The sequence below is a fragment of the Balearica regulorum genome, chromosome 3 (assembly GCF_011004875.1).
Source record: "Balearica regulorum gibbericeps isolate bBalReg1 chromosome 3, bBalReg1.pri, whole genome shotgun sequence".
NCBI lineage: Eukaryota > Metazoa > Chordata > Aves > Gruiformes > Gruidae > Balearica > Balearica regulorum.
Genome location: NC_046186.1, coordinates 16,208,689 through 16,226,121, shown reverse-complemented (window position 1 = coordinate 16,226,121; position 17,433 = coordinate 16,208,689).

Genomic DNA, 17,433 nt, shown 5'->3' with positions numbered 1-17,433 from the left:
TGCATCCAGACCAGAACTTTCATTAGTAAAAATCATCAAATAAAGCACTCAATTCTCCAAGATTTTCATCAGTTCAAATGTCCTTTTATGTCATTTTCATTAGAGCAATTTTTAAAATAATCAGTGAAAGCAGCCACCAGACTCCCTGAGCATACAGTTTTCTCCCTGCACTATGACCAAATACAACAGAGGTGAAAGGAAAGGAGATTTTGGGGGCTCTGGCCATGACCCAGTTGTGCAGCCAAGTGTGGCCAGTGCAAAGCGGTGGATTGGTGCAGGGTGCAGAAACTGTCAGACACAGCCCCATGGAAGCTGGGACAAACTTGGGAATTTAATCCATGTCTCTCAAATCCTGGTTCAACATCCTCCCTCTATTAGATCAATGTAGCTAATGCCCTAAAAAACTTCAGAAAGAATTAGTGTTGCAGAGGTTGAAAAACTCATCACTTCTAAACCACAGCAATGGTAGGTGCAATAATAAAATTTCCTCATGTCCATTGATGGTGGTGGTGGTGGTTCCATGCTCTTTTTTTAAAGGGTTTTTTATAAGGTCCTTTGTAAAGGATTTTTTTTCTCTTTAGAATTTTAAGAAGGTAGATGTGGAATCCATCACTGAGCTGCCTGGGTCACAGGAGACACGTACTGTGAGAGGATATTTGCTTGTGGTTTACATGGCAATGCTCTTCCCTCTTACATTTGGTACAGGATGACGTATGGATTAACCCATGGCTGGATACCTCTGGACAGATCAAGAGGCTTGGAGTGCTTGGGCTTCATTTTCCTGATGCACTTTTCCACAATTTGGCTGGATACATCTCCAGCCTCTGGGTGCCTGCATGGTCCTCCACTCCCCTCCTGGAGCATCTCTCCAGCATTTGGTTATCATGCAGTGTGTTCACTTGCCTGTCCATCATTGCTGGCAAAGTCACACTTCCTAACGCTAACTGCCTGGCAGGTTTTCCCCTCCACTCTGTTTTCATAGACCTGTCTTCACACAGAACTGCTAGCGATCCCACATTGCTGTGTGCGCTGCGAGACAGGCACTACCTGCTGTGCCCACCATCTACACAGCTGCTGGGAAAATGAATGCAGTGGGCAAGCAAAATATCTCTAAAGTCCAAGAAAAGCAAACAAAAAAGTATTATCTTTTAATGACTCCTTTACTGTTCTGTACAATTCCATAGCTGAATCTTACAATGTTATTAAAAATCTAAAGAAATATATATATATATGTTATTTTCTGTTAAATTTTATAGGACTTTTCCCATAGGGATCTTAGACTGAAGAATCATAGCAGTCAAAAATCAGTGTTAAGTTTTTATTTTTACCACCTGCCCCTGACCTGACCTACTCCAGCCACATGCCACCATGGCCAAAGAAAGATTTAGAAAGCCCTGCAGCACTGTGCAGCACAGCACCCCCAAACAAAATTTTAGAAGAGGACTCTGTGCAGCTCCAATGGCTTTGTACAAACCCTGGCACTCATGGAGAGGCTTAACCACACATCTAAGAAAACCACAGCTGGGTGCTCACACCACACCTGAGCAGGTAAGATGCCCTGCTTGGCTGGGAGCTGGAGCCCCAGGGCTCCGGGGCAATCCCAACCTCCATCCCAGAGAGCGATTCAAAGCAGGCTTGATCGTAATCTCTGCTAACTCCGCAGTTTACTTAATTCCACAGCAAAAAATGTATTTATCAACACTAATCCTTGACTGCAGATGGGGCCATAGTAAGTCCCCCATGGTGCCAGGCTCCAGCACAGCTGCCTGGTCCTGCCGGGTGGGCTCCTGCCTGCAGTCTGCTGCCTGCTCCACCAAGCAGAGCCATCAGACCCCCGAAGCTGTTGGCACTGCACACCCCCCAGCAGAGCCGCAGCCCCACATTGCAAGCGATGGAGTACTTGGGGTCTCAGTACAGGCACCTGAAACATCACATAAATAAACTATGGGTGAGAAGGAGGGAAGAATAGTCTAGTAATTTTCTGTTGTGTAATTACAGTAAAAATAGCTAAACCTGAATAAAGTTATTGCTTCATTGTCGTATCCATGGCAACAGAAATGGATAGCAACTGTTAGACTGTCTGCGAATGAACGTGGCTTTCTTCTTCATCACATAAAACGGTTCAGTCTGCCCAAATGCTTCAACGGGCAGGCGAAGAAGGGCTTGGTCTCTGCGCTGGGGTGAGTGTGCCCACCGACAGGGAAACTCACGTTTGTCCTCATTTTGGCTGGGATAGAGTTAATTTTCTTCCTAGTAGCCGGTATAGTGCTGTGTTTTCAGTTCAGGATGAGAATAATGTTGATAACACATTGATATTTTGGTTGTCGTAGGCAATGCTCACACTGAGTCAAGGCCTTTTCTGCTTCTCACACCACCCCACCAGCGAGGAGGCTGGAGGTGCACAAGAAGCTGAGAGGGACACAGCCAGGACAGCTGACCCCAACTGACCAAAGGGATATCCCATAACATATGACATCATGCTCAGCATATAACTTGGGGGAAGATGGCCAGGGGTTTAGACCGTGGCTTGGGAACTAGCTGGGCATCAGTGGTCTGCAGGTGGTGAGCTATTGTGCTGTGCATCACTCGTTCTATATATTCTTTTATCATTATTATTATTATTATTATTATACTCCTTTTCTGATATATTCAACTGTCTTTTTCTCAACACAAGTTTTACTTTTTTTTCCCAATTCTCTCCCCCATCCCACTGGCACAGGGAAGGGGAAGTAAGCCAATGGCTGTGTGGTTGTTTTCAGGCTGCCTGCTGGGTTAAACCACAACATATCGGCACCTGCTTATACCGTTTAACGTACTATGTACTCCAAACAACTTTTGAATAAAATGGCCTTCAGTGAGAGATTAGTTGACTGAAATAACTTTAACTTTCCCAACATTGCTAATAGTGATAGTGTATTAATACATTTCAAAATCACAATTAACTTCTTGCACAGCATCCAGAAGAAGTGAGATAAGAATATCAATTACTGTGTTGGATGATCTAAAACAATGAAAGATGTTGTAACTCTGCAGCATCAGGGTCTAGAGAGGTATGACTTAAAGTAGTATGTGAAATCTCCTCTAGTGCTCACGAGTGCTTAATGATGGCCACCTACTTTACACATTTACTCTCTTCCAGTGTTTGTTATTCTGGGCTGAACATGTCATGATCTGGGTGGCCTTTCTCCAGGAGCTTTTTCTACATTTCTAGTAAACAGACACACCTGGAACTTGTGTGGTGGATGAGCCCTCTGCAAAGGAGGAGTATGACCAGAAGCTTTAACTCTTACTCCTGCTTGCACTTTTAATCACAGTGTTTGTGCAAGATATGTGGTATGTACAGCAGAGCTGGAAACTTTTTGGTGCAGAGGCCATACAGACCACTTCATATCTGGCTTAAGGCTCCCTTGAGATCAGATGAGTAGAGACAAAAGCTCAAGATCTGTCCTCTCTTTCTTCTCATTCTCTTATCCATACTTTAAGCTTACTAAATTTGGCAACTGGATGCTTCATAAGTCGCTAAAATAATGATGGTATTTGATCTGGTATTCACTGATATCAGTGCTAAAACCCTGCCTAACAGACACATAATGGAAACTTGGCTTAACTGGATCAACCACAAACTGGTTGTGAATGTGAATACTGTCCCTCTCTGACTGTATATGGAGTAGTTCACACTTTTTTCTTTGTCTTTTCTGTGCTTAAATTTAGAATTGAGCTTGATATGATTTGGGGGCAGTGCAGATGTGAGAGTTCATTTTATTCAAGTGTTATTCAGTGACTCCTCGAGCTGGTGGCTGTAGTGTCCCGCTCCAGGTGCTCAGGGAATGCCACTGAGCCCACCGCTCTATAGAAAAGGATGATCAAAATAACAGCAGTGCTGAAGTGCAGCTACGCAAATGCCTAAAACATTTGTCATGTGTTGATCTGTGCTCCACCTCCCACCGTGAGCACAGAGCGGCTGTGCTAGGGAACAAGATGAGAAGTACAAAATTACTCCATAAAAGAGATTAAATAGACTTGGACTCTCCAGCCTAAAAAAGTTGTGACTGAGGGCAGCTACACCAGGAGCCCAGAAAGCCAAGTGCAGAGGCAGGAAACAAGGAGTGCTTATTAATTATTTTTTGTAAAACAGAATTGAGATGACAGTCTAATAAACAGGCAGGTGGGAGTTTCAAGCAAACTCCAGCTGAACCCATAGGCATTTGGGTCCTCAAGGGTAATACCAGGTGATCTTGATAGGTATCACCAGCATCCTTTTCACAGTTAGTAGTACATACCCACCTTGTGGACTTTCTCCTTGATGTAACAGGGCCTGTTTATGAAGTCCTGCCCAAGCAGTCATTCCTGCAGGTACAGCCTAGGAGAGCGAGCACCAACCTGGGCTCAGGCATGGGAACACCTTTCAGGGAGTCAGTTCTTGGTAGGGTAAAAATTCACCAGGAAAAGAGCAGACACAATCTCTAAAGTGACAGTCTTACAAGGTGGCAATTTGTAAGCTATGAAAGAAACAAATGCAGATCATTAGATATTATCAACTAATTACCATCCTCTTAATGAGGACCGAATGTAAAAGATTACTTGAAAAAGTGCTCTATTTATGTCAGAATCATTCCAGCTTGCTGGGGAGTGTTTTCCTCCTCCACACAAAAAAACACCAAGAAGAAAGGAAAAACTTGCAGAGCAAAAAGCTTTGTTTCACCCCAGCTGTAGTCCCTTCACAAAGCATTTATTACATTAGCAGGAGAAAGTAAAAAAAGTATAGTTTCCTGATCACTGTTATTTGGCTCATGTGAAGGCAGGGTGTTCAGGTTCTTGGTCATGAATCAGCAAAAATCAAATGATAAATAACCAGCTGAAGTAGACCAACACTTCTCTGTGTGTAGCAACAGGTTTCAGTGCATGCCTTCAGTGTTAATTGAAGTAAGTTGCTGAACGGGGCAGCTTGCACTCTGATCTAGAAAGGAAAATTACCTATTTGCACTAATATGTTTGTGCTTCCTTTGTGAAACTTTATACATATCACTGCATACAGTGAGCAGCAGGTGAGTGTTAGTATCCCCATTTCATTGTCATTGAGTGTGTTGAAGTTATTTCACCATGTTGATGAGTCCATCAATATTTTCTGGAAAACAGTAACCAACACACCTGTACGGAAGCATACCTTTAATTCCCATTTGGAAAATATCCCTTATTTCAAGATATGTTGCCCTAATTTATTTTTTTTTCTACATGTGTATTTAATTTCAAGAGATTAAGTATATTCAGTTTGAGTGGCAAGGTTTTGGTAGCAGGGGGTCTACAGGGGTGGCTTCTGTGAGAAGCTGTCAGAAGCTTCCCCTGTGTCTGACAGAGCCAATGCCAGCCGGCTCCAAGACGGACCCGCCGCTGGCCAAGGCCAAGCCCATCAGCGATGGTGGTAGCGCCTCTGGGATAGTAGTGTCAAGAAGGGGAAAAACAGCTGTGCAACAGCAGCTGGGAGACAGGAGTGAGAATATGTGAGAGGAACAGTTCTGCAGACACCCAGGTCAGTGCAGAAGGAGGGGGAGGAGGTGCTCCAGGCGCCGGAGCAAGATCCCCCTGCAGCCCGTGGTGAAGACCATGGTGAAGCAGGCTGTCCCCCTGCAGCCCATGGAGGAAGGATGAGGGGGTGTAGAGATTCCACCTGCAGCCCGTGGAGGACCCCACGCCAGAGCAGGTGGAGGCACCTGAAGGAGGCTGTGACCCCGTGGGAAGCCCGCGCTGGAGCAAGCTCCTGGCAGGACCTGTGGATCCGTGGAGAGAGGAGCCCACGCCAGAGCAGGTTTGCTGGCAGGACTTGTGACCCCGTGGGGGACCCACGCTGGAGCAGTTTGCTCCTGAAGGTCTGCACCCTGTGGGAGAGACCCACGCTGGAGCAGTTGGTGGAGGACTGTCTCCTGTGGGAGGGACCCCAGGCTGGAGCAGAGGCAGCATGTGAGGAGTCCTCCTCCTGAGGACGGAGGAGCAGCAGAGACACCGTGTGATGAACTGACCACAACCCCCATTCCCCGTCCCCCTGTGCCGCTGGGGGGAGGAGGGAGAGAAATGGGGAGTGAAGTTGAGCCCGGGAAGAAGGGAGGGGTGGGGGAGGTGTTTTAAGATTTGCATTTATTTCTCATTACTCTACTCTGGTTTGATTGGTAATAAATTAAATTAATTTTCCCCGAGTTGAGTCTGTTTTGCCCTTGATGGTAATTGGTGAGTGATCTCTCCCTGTCCTTATCTCGACCCAGGAGCCTTTCATTATATTTTCTCTCCCCTGCCCAGCTGAGGAGGGCAGTGACAGGACAGCTTTGGGGGGCACCTGCGTCCAGCCAGGGTCAGCCCACCACATTAGGGCTGGGATACAAATTCCAAATGTCATGTCTAGGCGACAAGCTGCCCGGAGTATTGTATCCCAGTCACATCTGTGTTTATTTTCATGTCCTCATCTCCTGCTTATAATGAATTGTTGGTCATGAAATTCCTTCTTCTAAAATGGATACCAAATTTGATTATAATAATCAGTTTTCATTTTATAATAATGTTCCTTTAAGTACAGTGAATTGCACTGCATATTTAATAGAAAATCATATAGTACAAAATCTTATGATTTGTTCTGCTGGCAGCATAGCATCAGAAGCACATCAAGTTCTTGTAACTTTCTGTATGGAGCAGCAGCTTTTCTAATAAAAGTCCTGGGAATAAAAAAACTTTGTAACATAATAGTATCATGAGCATTGTGAGATTTGTGAACACTGAGCTGCTGGGAAAAATAAAAACACTTTACTATATTTTTCAGCTCACAAGAAGAATGGGTGAATAGTTATAGCTTCATTTAAAAAGTTAACCACATACAGAAAATGGTATCACCTGTTGGAGAAGAATAAGTGCATAAAGTAGGACATGTATATATAATAGTTTTCAAAGGAATACTGTTATTTTTTTCTGGTTGGTTGTGGGTGGTTTTTTTTTTTTTCCCAAGGGAGGGATTTGACTGAGATGCCATGTCCATTGGATGGCATTTCTTATGGGGATTTTCATTAATTACAAGAAAATAAGGGGCAGGGTGGGGGGAGAATGAAGCTTTTTAAGGAACCTTTTCACCTGAATGAAAGCCATACAAAACAACCAAAGAGAACAAGCCTCATTTTTATGTTGTAGTTCAACTAGCTTTCTGGCTTTGGTAGGCAGCAAAGAACCATTCTGAAAACACTGCTGTCCTGATACATGGAAATGTGATTTTATTTTTGTTTTGCCCAAATATGCTGCATGCACATTAGTGAATAACCCATTCCATGTCCAGAACATTGTCTACTTCAGAGGGTAAATGGCATGGCATGGCTTGGCTTGCACCCACGTAGCTAAACTCTGCTATCCTCAGCACCCACACTGCCTAGAGGGACGGATCCTGCCCACCCATGCACTGTACACAGGTGCTGAGTTGGAGCTGCCCCAAGGGACGTGCCACAATCCCACAGCACGGACAGCCTCATGCCAGCGCTGCCCCATGTCCTTGTCTTCTTTAGTTTACTGGTATGGACATAACTTGTGTGGCTCAGAGGGAGCTTAGTTTTTTAGAGCAGCTGCTCATCTGAAGGTTAGCAAAGAGCTCTCACTGTCACACTGATGTTAGGAGTTAATCCATCATGCACTGTTTGCAATTGATCTAAATCACTGGTGTAACTGGAAGAGGCAGTGATGGAAATGAAAGGGAAGGACTGTTGGCTGATGTCTACTCCAAAAAAATTTCCTCTGGATCCCAAGGACATCTGCATGACAAATCTCCTGTTTTCCTCGATATCAGTCACATTTGTCAACACTAGCCTTTACTATCTCTAAAGCCACTTGCAATACCTGTCGCTGTGTTCCTTTCATCTAGTGTTTCCGCGGCCTTTGTCTCTTTTCCACTGCCACCTTCTCATGCGTCTTTAGCCCTGCTGATTGTCTCCTTTATCAGCTATTCTTCTTTTCTTCTGCCAAAACCAGCCACATGCACGTTAGTAAACTGAACACTGTTAGGTACGAACGTTACCTTGGTAGGATGGTCCCAGGTGGAGTTTTGGCCAGGCCACCTACCACCCCCCAAAAAATTTTGTAGGAAGGGTTCAGGGGTCAGCACAGAGAGATGACCAGGAGTTACTTCCACAAGGTGAGTTCAGTGCAGCTTCTACTTCAATGCAGCCTCTATTTTGAAGCAGAAGAGAGCATGACGTTAGTGACATGGCCAGGCCATGCCGTGCTATTGCACTCTCATGCTCCAAAACTGGCTCTCCTCCTCTCCAAACACAGGGCTAGTCTGCGCCAGTTTTGCACAGCGAGTGGCACCATTTAGCTTCTCAGATATGAGCTAATAAGCAGATGCAGCAAATATGATTGCAGTGTAATGGTAGTTATAGCATTTAATTCCTTGCTGCAAAATTTTAGGGCTTCAGTTACTGCCAATCTACTCTCCTAACGTGCTTATTCACTGTTTGGACAAATTGACAAAAGCTCTCTATCCTATTAAAATAGAAGGGAAATGTTTTCTTAACAACATTGGAAACATCGTGGGTACAATGGAGGAACAACCTGTAGATGCGAACACGATCCAAGACCAGTGATGCTGAGCACAACAAGGGCAGCCAGGGAAGACAGCGTGATCATCAGGACAGCGGCGGCACCGCGCGGTAGTGGGTTCCGCTCCACATCCTGCACTGCCACGGCTGCGCTGATGGACGCGCCTGACGCCCACCCCACCAGAAGCACTCCTGCGCTCACCGGGGAGCCCTTCTTCCTTCCAGCTCCAGCAAAGTATATATTATGGACAACACACGAGGGAAATTACTGGGGTTTGAGAATGGTGGCAGAAACAAATATTTTCCCATTGTTGTCAAATATTTTCTTTGACATCTTTTAATTTTTCTTTCAAAACAACCACAAAACCAAGAAAAAACTTGCCCAGAAGCAGTTTCTGAAATTTCCTCCTATGTGTTTTCATTAATGAACGGTTGGGTTTATCCCCATTTTCCCTGAACAAAATAAAACATGTTGCTACAGAAACAAAATGTGTTAATAGGGATGTTCTGTCTGCTACAACAGCGAAGGACTGTGGTTTAGTGAGACAGTATGGGATGCAGGAGAGCTATACTTCCACAGCCCTGTGATGGGATTGCATGAGGCTTAATCTTCTGTTTTGAAGCTGAATCCTCTCCTGTACAGCGCAGGTGACCCAGCGCATAAAAGCAAGGGCAATCCTCCTGTAAACCACTGCGGTGCTGGGAGGATTAACAGTCCCAGGCAGTTTGCAGGCAGTTTGTGAAGCACCCACCATTTTTACACAGCGGGGCTCTGCCAAGCCACATTTGCAAGGATGCTTCACTTTCAGAGGCTCTTTTTTTAAACCAATTCCAAATTTTTCCTGTTTGAAGCCTGTCCTAAGCTTGCTGGTGTTAAAACCCTTTCCTCCCAGCTTAGCATTGGCAGAGATAACGAGGCATGATAGGAAGCAAAGCTGCTGATGGTTTCAGAGACCTGGAGTCACAATTACAAGTGAAATGAAATACTTCAGAGACAGCGACAATAAGGCAATGCAGAATCTGGCAGGTCACACTTATATCTAATGTTATAGCATCTGATTGAGCTGACAGGGTCAGAAACACATGTGGCTTTTCCGTAAGGCAGTTTCATGTTGTTAGTGGACCACCTCCAAAACTGAGATCCCATTTGAGACTGGGGGGAGTGTAAAGTTGGGGTTGCTGTTAAAGAGATCCCACATACCTTCTGAGTGAATAAAATTGCATTATAAGTGCCTAAAAGAAATATGTTACAGAATATATTTTAAAAAGTTTGCCAGGTTCTGTAAAATTGTTGATAATGTCATAATCTGAATAAATATTAATTCCCTGGGAATTCTTTTGTTAGGGTACATTTTTTTTTCTTTTGTACAGGTCATAAGAGTAACTATCCCTGCCCGCAAAAACATTATTACTGTAGCTGAACAAATGACTGCAATGCATAATTTATGATGTGTATTTATTTATTTCCATTTGTGAATCATCTAGCTATAATTTTTGCTGTTTGCTCTTTGCAATTGTTTTAGCTTTTTTTAAATTAATATGTAACAACAAGCAGAAGCAGAAGGATAGTATTGGCCCTCTGTTAAACAGGAGAGGAGAATTAGTCACTAGCCATGCTGAAAAGGCAGAGGTTCTCAGCACTTTCTTCACCTCAGTCTTTACCAGCACTGTTGGGCCCCTGGCCTTGGGAACAAAAATCCAGGTCGATGCAAACACGGATTTGCCGCCAGTGAAGGAAGAGGTGGTATGCGAACTATTACAGCAGCTTGACCCTCACAAATGGATGGGTCCTGACAATATCCACCTAAGAGTGCTAAGAGACCTGGCTGACATCATTGCGAGGCCTCTCTCCATAATCTTTGAGAAGTCGTGGAGATTGGGGAATGACCCAGAAGACTGGAAGAAGGCTAATGTCACCCCCGTCTACAAGAAGGGCTTAAAGGAGGATCCAGGAAATTATAGGCCCATCAGGCCACACCTGGAATACTGTGTTCAGTTTTGGTCCCCACCATACAAAAAAGATGTGGACAGGCTGGAGAGGATCCAGAGGGGAGCCATCAGGATGATCAATGGACTGGGAAGCCTGCCATATAAGGAAGGGCTGAAAGAATTGGGTTTGTTCAGCCTTGAGAAAAGAAGGCTTAGGGGTGACCTCAACACCACATTCCAGTACTTAAAGGGGGGCTACAAAGAAGATGGAGACTATTTTTTTACAAGGAGTCAAATGGAGAAGATGAGGGGTAATAGGTACAAGTTACTCCTGGGGTGAAAAATTTTCACAATGATGAGAACCATCAGCCACTGGAATAATCTCCTCAGGGAAGTGGTGGATTCCCCAACACTGGATGCTTTTAAAATTGGGCTGGAGAGGGTGCTGAGCCATCTTGTCTAGAGCGTGCTTTTATCTAGATGGAGCTTTTGCCAAGAGAGGTTGGACCAGATGATCCTTGGGGTCCCCTCCAACCTGATACTCTATGTTTCTATGTTTCTATGATTTCACCTTATGGATGAATAAGCAGTTGCACATGCTAAGAAATGGAAATGTGAATTCAGTGAGTAGGCACCTAAGTCACCCAGTATCTGTTCCATTCCCAGACCTGAAAATCTCATTTTCTGTAGGCCCTGAACCTAAATAAATCATAGGTTTGGTATCCTCAGAGCAGCCCAGTTTGGGAGAATGAGGAGTGATAAGGTTTGGAATGCTTTAAAATCTTTCTCTTTCCCATTTACTTGATGTATTTTTGAGCATAGCAGAGAGACCAGGGTGACAACTCATAGGCAGCAAAGTATTCAGTTCAAAGTAAAGGAGATGCAGGATACCCCGACATACAGATTTCAGTTTTGGAAAACAGCAGCAGCTCCTCCCTCCCCAGATGACTTTGATGTTACTGTGCCATCACCATTACCTGATGACTGTGGATGAGACCAGGACCCACTGGGTGCTGTATAGATGCAAGGCTTGCAAGCCAAAGGCAATCCTAAGGCTTATACGTCAAGTAAATGGGAAAGATGTCAAAGCATCCCAAACCTTATTGCTCCTCATTCTCCCAAACTGGACCACCCTGAGGCTACAAAACCTTGATTTATTTAGGTTCAGGGCCTACTAAAAGTGAGATTTTTCAAGTCTGGGATCCTAAGGAGTTTATGGCTAACCCAAAAAGACCCCCAAGCAAATACATGAAGAGAGCCAGAGGCACAGCAGGATGAGGGATTCAGCCACAAAGACATGGTGAGCTGGAAGCAGAGTTAAATAGAGAGTCCAGGTGTTGTGTGCTACCCTCATAAACCATGCCATGTTGCCTTTTAGGGATTGAAAGCAGTCAGTTGTGCCACATCAAGTTATTTTTCCTGGTAAAAAGGCTGGAAAGAACCCATCTAGAATCAATGATATGGGCAGGACAGTAATACACCTCATCACCTCCACCACCTACAGAAACACGTACGTCTCAAGAGCCATCTCAGCATTATCACAATTTCTGTGCATGCCTTCAGACATGTTTTAGCAGTTCCTCTCCTTGGCCACACATTCTGGCTGGTTTTGATCTTGAACAAGAACTTAGGTCGTATCTGCTACTTGAAATAAACTTAACCAAGAATGTATTTGGGATGGCTGTCAAGACAGTTTCTCAAAAAATGTGAGCTCTTTGCAACCTCTTCTCTATGAAACCATTTCCTCTAACAGAAAAAGAGAAGGGTGTCACGTTCCAATTACCAATTCTAAACCTTCAGCTAGCTGCAGACAGATTTATTGTTGTTATGCTGTAACTATTTAGACAGCCCAGAGCCACGGGAAAAGGTATAGGAAGAGCTTTGTGCTGCCTGAGAGCACAGGACCGAGTGATGTGCAGCCCCAGGGAACGTGGCTCTGTTTCTATGATGACTCTTACTGCAATGAGCTGCGAGAGTGTTTTTTCCCCTCTTGTTTTCCCCTTCCAATTGTTTTCTCAGCCAATGCTTGTTCCATGTCCTCAGTCTTTTCTGGGGGGTCAGGGACCACATACTGAACAATTTGTCAAGGTCACCACTGGGGCTCTCTCTTTGTAATCTCCCCTTTGCTCTTTCAAACCCCGGGAATCATTCCAAGGGACCATCAACCCGACACTGAGGATCCTCCCTCTAATCACAGCTTCAGAAAATAAGCCTTTTCTAATACTCTTCTGTACAGATATGATAAACTCTGGTAAATCCTTTGTCAGTCTTACACACCGCTCAGCAGTGTCGGTGCTGTTTTTCTCTAAACTCTGCGCTGAGCATTTTCCTTCTGTACTTGCTGCTATATCTCAGGTGCGCCTCTGCCCCACTAGCAATGGCTGTACTTGGAGGAGGACCCTTCTCCCACCACACACCCCACACCTTGCCCTGGGACCCAGGGAAGATGCCGTGAGCAGACTGCTCCAGCCCTGCAGTCAGACACTGCCTCAGGAAACATGGAAAGAGGAACGCAAGATGCTCCCCCAGCCCTTGTGGGTGGTTCAGAAATGGAAAGCTTGGTGCAACCTCCAGCTACCAGCTTCTACTGGGACCTTATTGGGAACTTGGCGCTTAGAAACATTCATACGTCTATAGTTGCTTACAGAGAAAAGCATAAATTTATGTGTTTTAGTAGCACAAGGAATCCCTGCCCTAATATCTGTAACTTCATCCAGAGACACAACTGTCTTGCTCTGCCATGGCTGCTAATCATACTGCATCCAGTAAAGATGGGAAGGGCTTTGAGAGCCTCTGAAGGAAGGCATAGTACCTCTGTGGTAACATATTTAAGAAGTTAAAAAACAGTGAGAGGTTTTGCAGCCGGAGAGAGGAGTGAGAAGATGTAAGAACATCTGCAGACACCCAGGTCAGTGCAGAAGGAGGGGCAGGAGGTGCTCCAGGTGCTGGAGCAGAGATCCCCCTGCAGCTCGTGGTGAAGACCATGGTGAAGCAGGCTGTCCCCCTGCAGCCCATGGAGGGAGGATGAGGGGGTGTAGAGATTCCACCTGCAGCCCGTGGAGGACCCCACGCCGGAGCAGGTGGAGGCACCTGAAGGAGGCTGTGACCCCGTGGGAAGCCCATGCTGGAGCAAGCTCCAGGCAGGACCTGTGGATCCGTGGAGAGAGGACCCCACGCCAGAGCAGGTTTGCTGACAGGACTTGTGACCCCGTGGGGGACCCACGCTGGAGCAGTTTGCTCCTGAAGGTCTGCACCCCGTGGGAGAGACCCACATTGGAGAAGTTCATGAAGGACTGTAGCCCATGGGAAGGACTCACATTGGAGAAGGTCGTGAGGGACTGTCTCCCATGAGAGGGACTCCATGCTGGAGCAGGGGAACGATGAGAGGAGTCCTCCCCCTGAGGATGAAGAAGCAGCAGAAACACCGTGTGATGAACTGACCGTAACCCCCACTCCCCGTCCCCCTGTGCCGCTGGGGGGGGCGGAGGTTGAAGCCGGGAGTGAAGTTGAGCCCGGGAAGATGGGAGGGGTGGGGGGAGGTGTTTTAAGAGTTGATTTTATTTCTCATTCCTCTACTCTGTTTTGCTTGGTAATAAATTAGATGAATTCCCTCTCTAAGTTCAGTCTGTTTTGCTCGTGACGATAATTAGAGAATGATCTCTCCCTGTCCTTATCTCGACCCATAAGTTTTTTTTTCATTGTACCTTTTCTCCCCTGTCTAATGAACGAGGTGAGTGATAGAGCAGCTCTGGTGGGCACCTGGCCCCCAGTCAGGGTCAACCCACCACATCATGCTTTCAGAAAGACAGTAACATTTTACCTAGAGGTCCAAGGCAGAATTTAAAGTATCACCAGCTACCCAATGTTTAAGAATAAGCATTTAAAAGATGCTGATGAATAGTAGCGTACACATCAATTATTGTTTTAAAAAGCATCCATTCAGCCTCAGCAGTCACAGTAGAAGAACTGGTACTCATTATTAAGAAAATTAAACAGGAATGTACTCTCTAATGTTGATCATAATTGTACTAGTCGTAGAAAGTGACAGGACTCCTGTGAGCCTGTACTGGTGGAGGACACTATTAATTATCACAGTGGAAGGAGGAACAATTTGCATTTGCCACAAAAACAAACCTCAGCACTTGTTAATTCAGCAAAAGAAAAAATACTGAAATGTGTTAATTTGTCATATTGGAATGAATCTGGAAGGTCAGAAGAGTGTTTTAATATTTAGGAAATTAGAAAGATTAGATTATTTGTGAAATTAGATTGGTCTGACACTGAGGACGTTGATATTAATATGAGCCTCTGTACTGCTAAAGAAATGTGTTAGAAACCACCCTGAATGATCCAAATGCTTTACAGAATCATTTATTATTGTTATTTGTATGTTAAGGGCATACAGAACCTTTTTTTAAAAAAGGTTTCTGCATTAATTTAGTATTTCACATTTAGATTTAATCTTCTGTGGGTCACAAAATACAAAAAACAACATGAGCCAGGGATATTTTGTGGGTGTTCCTGAGTGGCTAAAGCTGTTTCAGCGTGTTTCTGTTAGGCTGTGAATTGTTAACATCCCAATTCCCTTTTCTTGGCAATGCAATATAAGGGATAATGGGAGAAAAATAACAGGAGAAAGAAACGCTGACAATCAGCCTGATCCTCCTCTCAGATTGCTATCTTGATTACAGTATTTAAGGACTTTCTGGGCAAAATGTTGCAGACACTAAAGGTCTCAGTAGTCTAGCAGGGAAAGATGCAGGGAAAGATCTGAGATAAAAGGAAGGCTGGAGGGTGCAGTTGAAAGGACACGGGTGTCCCAAGTCCAGCACTGCCCAGAAATGCTGCCCTCACCTCGTAGGTGCATGATGCCTGCAATAAGCCCAGTGTTATCAGGAATCTTCCTTCTGTCCCATCATCCTTTGAAATTACTCTCAAGACTGCAAAATAAACAAGATCAGCAATAAAATTTGCATTGTATTTGTCCACATGCTGAACTTCAGGAAGGAAGAGCTCAGCTCATCCAGCTGTGGGGTGATACAATTTACTCCCATGATTTTCTTTTGGGTTTATATTTTCTCTGTCTTTATTTATTGGCAATAAACTAGGGATTTTTATTTAACACTCCTTGGAAACTCAAGTGATTAAGGTGGTTTGGCAAGATCTCAAATTGTATGAGGCTGAATCAGGACAAACAAGGCGATTTTCATCCAACTGCTGCTGTTGTCACTGGGAGAATTTGGGAGTTGTTTGGTTAGGAGAAAAGAATTTTTAGCAAAACTTTTCTCTATTGCTGGAGGTTTTCAGCATTCATATAGCAGAATTCACAATGGGGAGAGAAAACTGTTTCAGGAGATTTTTGTGTAGGATGGTGGCCAGTGGCACGAGGTTGGGAATCTCCAATTATTGCAAAGTGAGTCCATCCAATCTCTTCCCAATGTGCACAACTTATTAGTGAAGATATAGTCTGGTTTGATACATAGGGACCTAGTTAAAAACTAGCTTAATTCACCTCTTAAATTCAAATTATTTACAAGCCCACTTAGAGACACTATCACAGTTCAAAACTTTGTGGGATATAAAGCAAGGGCTGAAGCAGAGTAGAGGTCAGATAAAGGCTTGGTGGACGCACAAAATACACTGTCTTCAAAATGAAAAACAAGACTTGACATGATGCAAGAAAAATTTCTATATGTAACCAAGTCACGTATGCAGCCAAAGAATTCACGTTAATTTGATCTCTGGTTCCTCTGGTAGCTCTAAAATGTAACCATGTGCTGAGACCCCTGGATTTCTAATCAGGCATAAAGAAATTTGCATACTCCTCCACAGCTTTCGGAAAGGTGACTCTGTAGAAGATACGCAAGACCAGTTGTAACTCAGGTAAAATGGATCTGATCCCATTGCAGAATGGAGTGCTTGGTAGTCTGTGGCTGGATAATAAGGGTACACCAAGCTGAATCAAAATTGTCTTGGTTTGTTAACTTTAACTGCACCTACATGCCTAATAAAATTTTAGTGTTTCTTTAATTTGGAGAAGCACTCTGAGCTCTTCATCTCATTAATTTGCACTTACTTTAAATTGCATTACTTACTTTCCATAATGAAAAGAGTCTTAGAAGGTGGAAGTCTCTCAATATTTGAACTCCCAGCATCAAGACACAGAATCAATAAACAGTTGTCTTTTAACCTGATATTGATATTCTGGGAAATGTAACTCATTCCCATATAGCTGGTCCAGAGTGATGGGACTGGGAGAATTTCAAATATTTCTACAGTAATGAGTCACCCCAGATGCTAGAATAACATCCGAGATCATTGTTAGATGGCTGGTAGCAGAGACGTGGCCAAACTGCCAGGGATATTCCTCCGAGAGTTTATTAGAGCTACAACACAAAAAAAAGCCACATGTGGAGCATGAGGAAGAAAGTCTTTCTGGTTCATGGAAGACTGGCTCTAGAGATACAGTTTTACAGTAGTACTGATGCAGAACCGGATTAGCTAGGAAGGAGAACTGGAGAGAAATCTCAGTACCTCTTTGTAAACCGATGGGTAGATCACACAGGAGACTCAAGGTCAAGGCAGAAGGTACCAGTACTCCTTCTCAGCAAAGGCCATTCTGCTGCCCGTAAAGAAATATGTGCACAAAAGTCAAAGGATGGAGGTAGAAACTTAGGGAATGCTGACAGAAGATTTTAAAAAATATTTTGTTTGTCTGGCTGTAAATCTGCACTTGTGTTATCGGGAACTGGGTGATAAAATATAGCTGAGGTCATAGCGGTGCAATGGCATGCTCTGCCCCTCAGCCAGAGCCTGGCTCTCACGTGAAGTCTGTGAGCGCTCGAACCTGTCACTGCCTGCTCATGCGAACAGCATCCTTCTACTTTTGAAGGGCCTTCGTTTTACAGGAAACCCAGTTTATTGCCTTTTCCTTTGTTTTACAGTG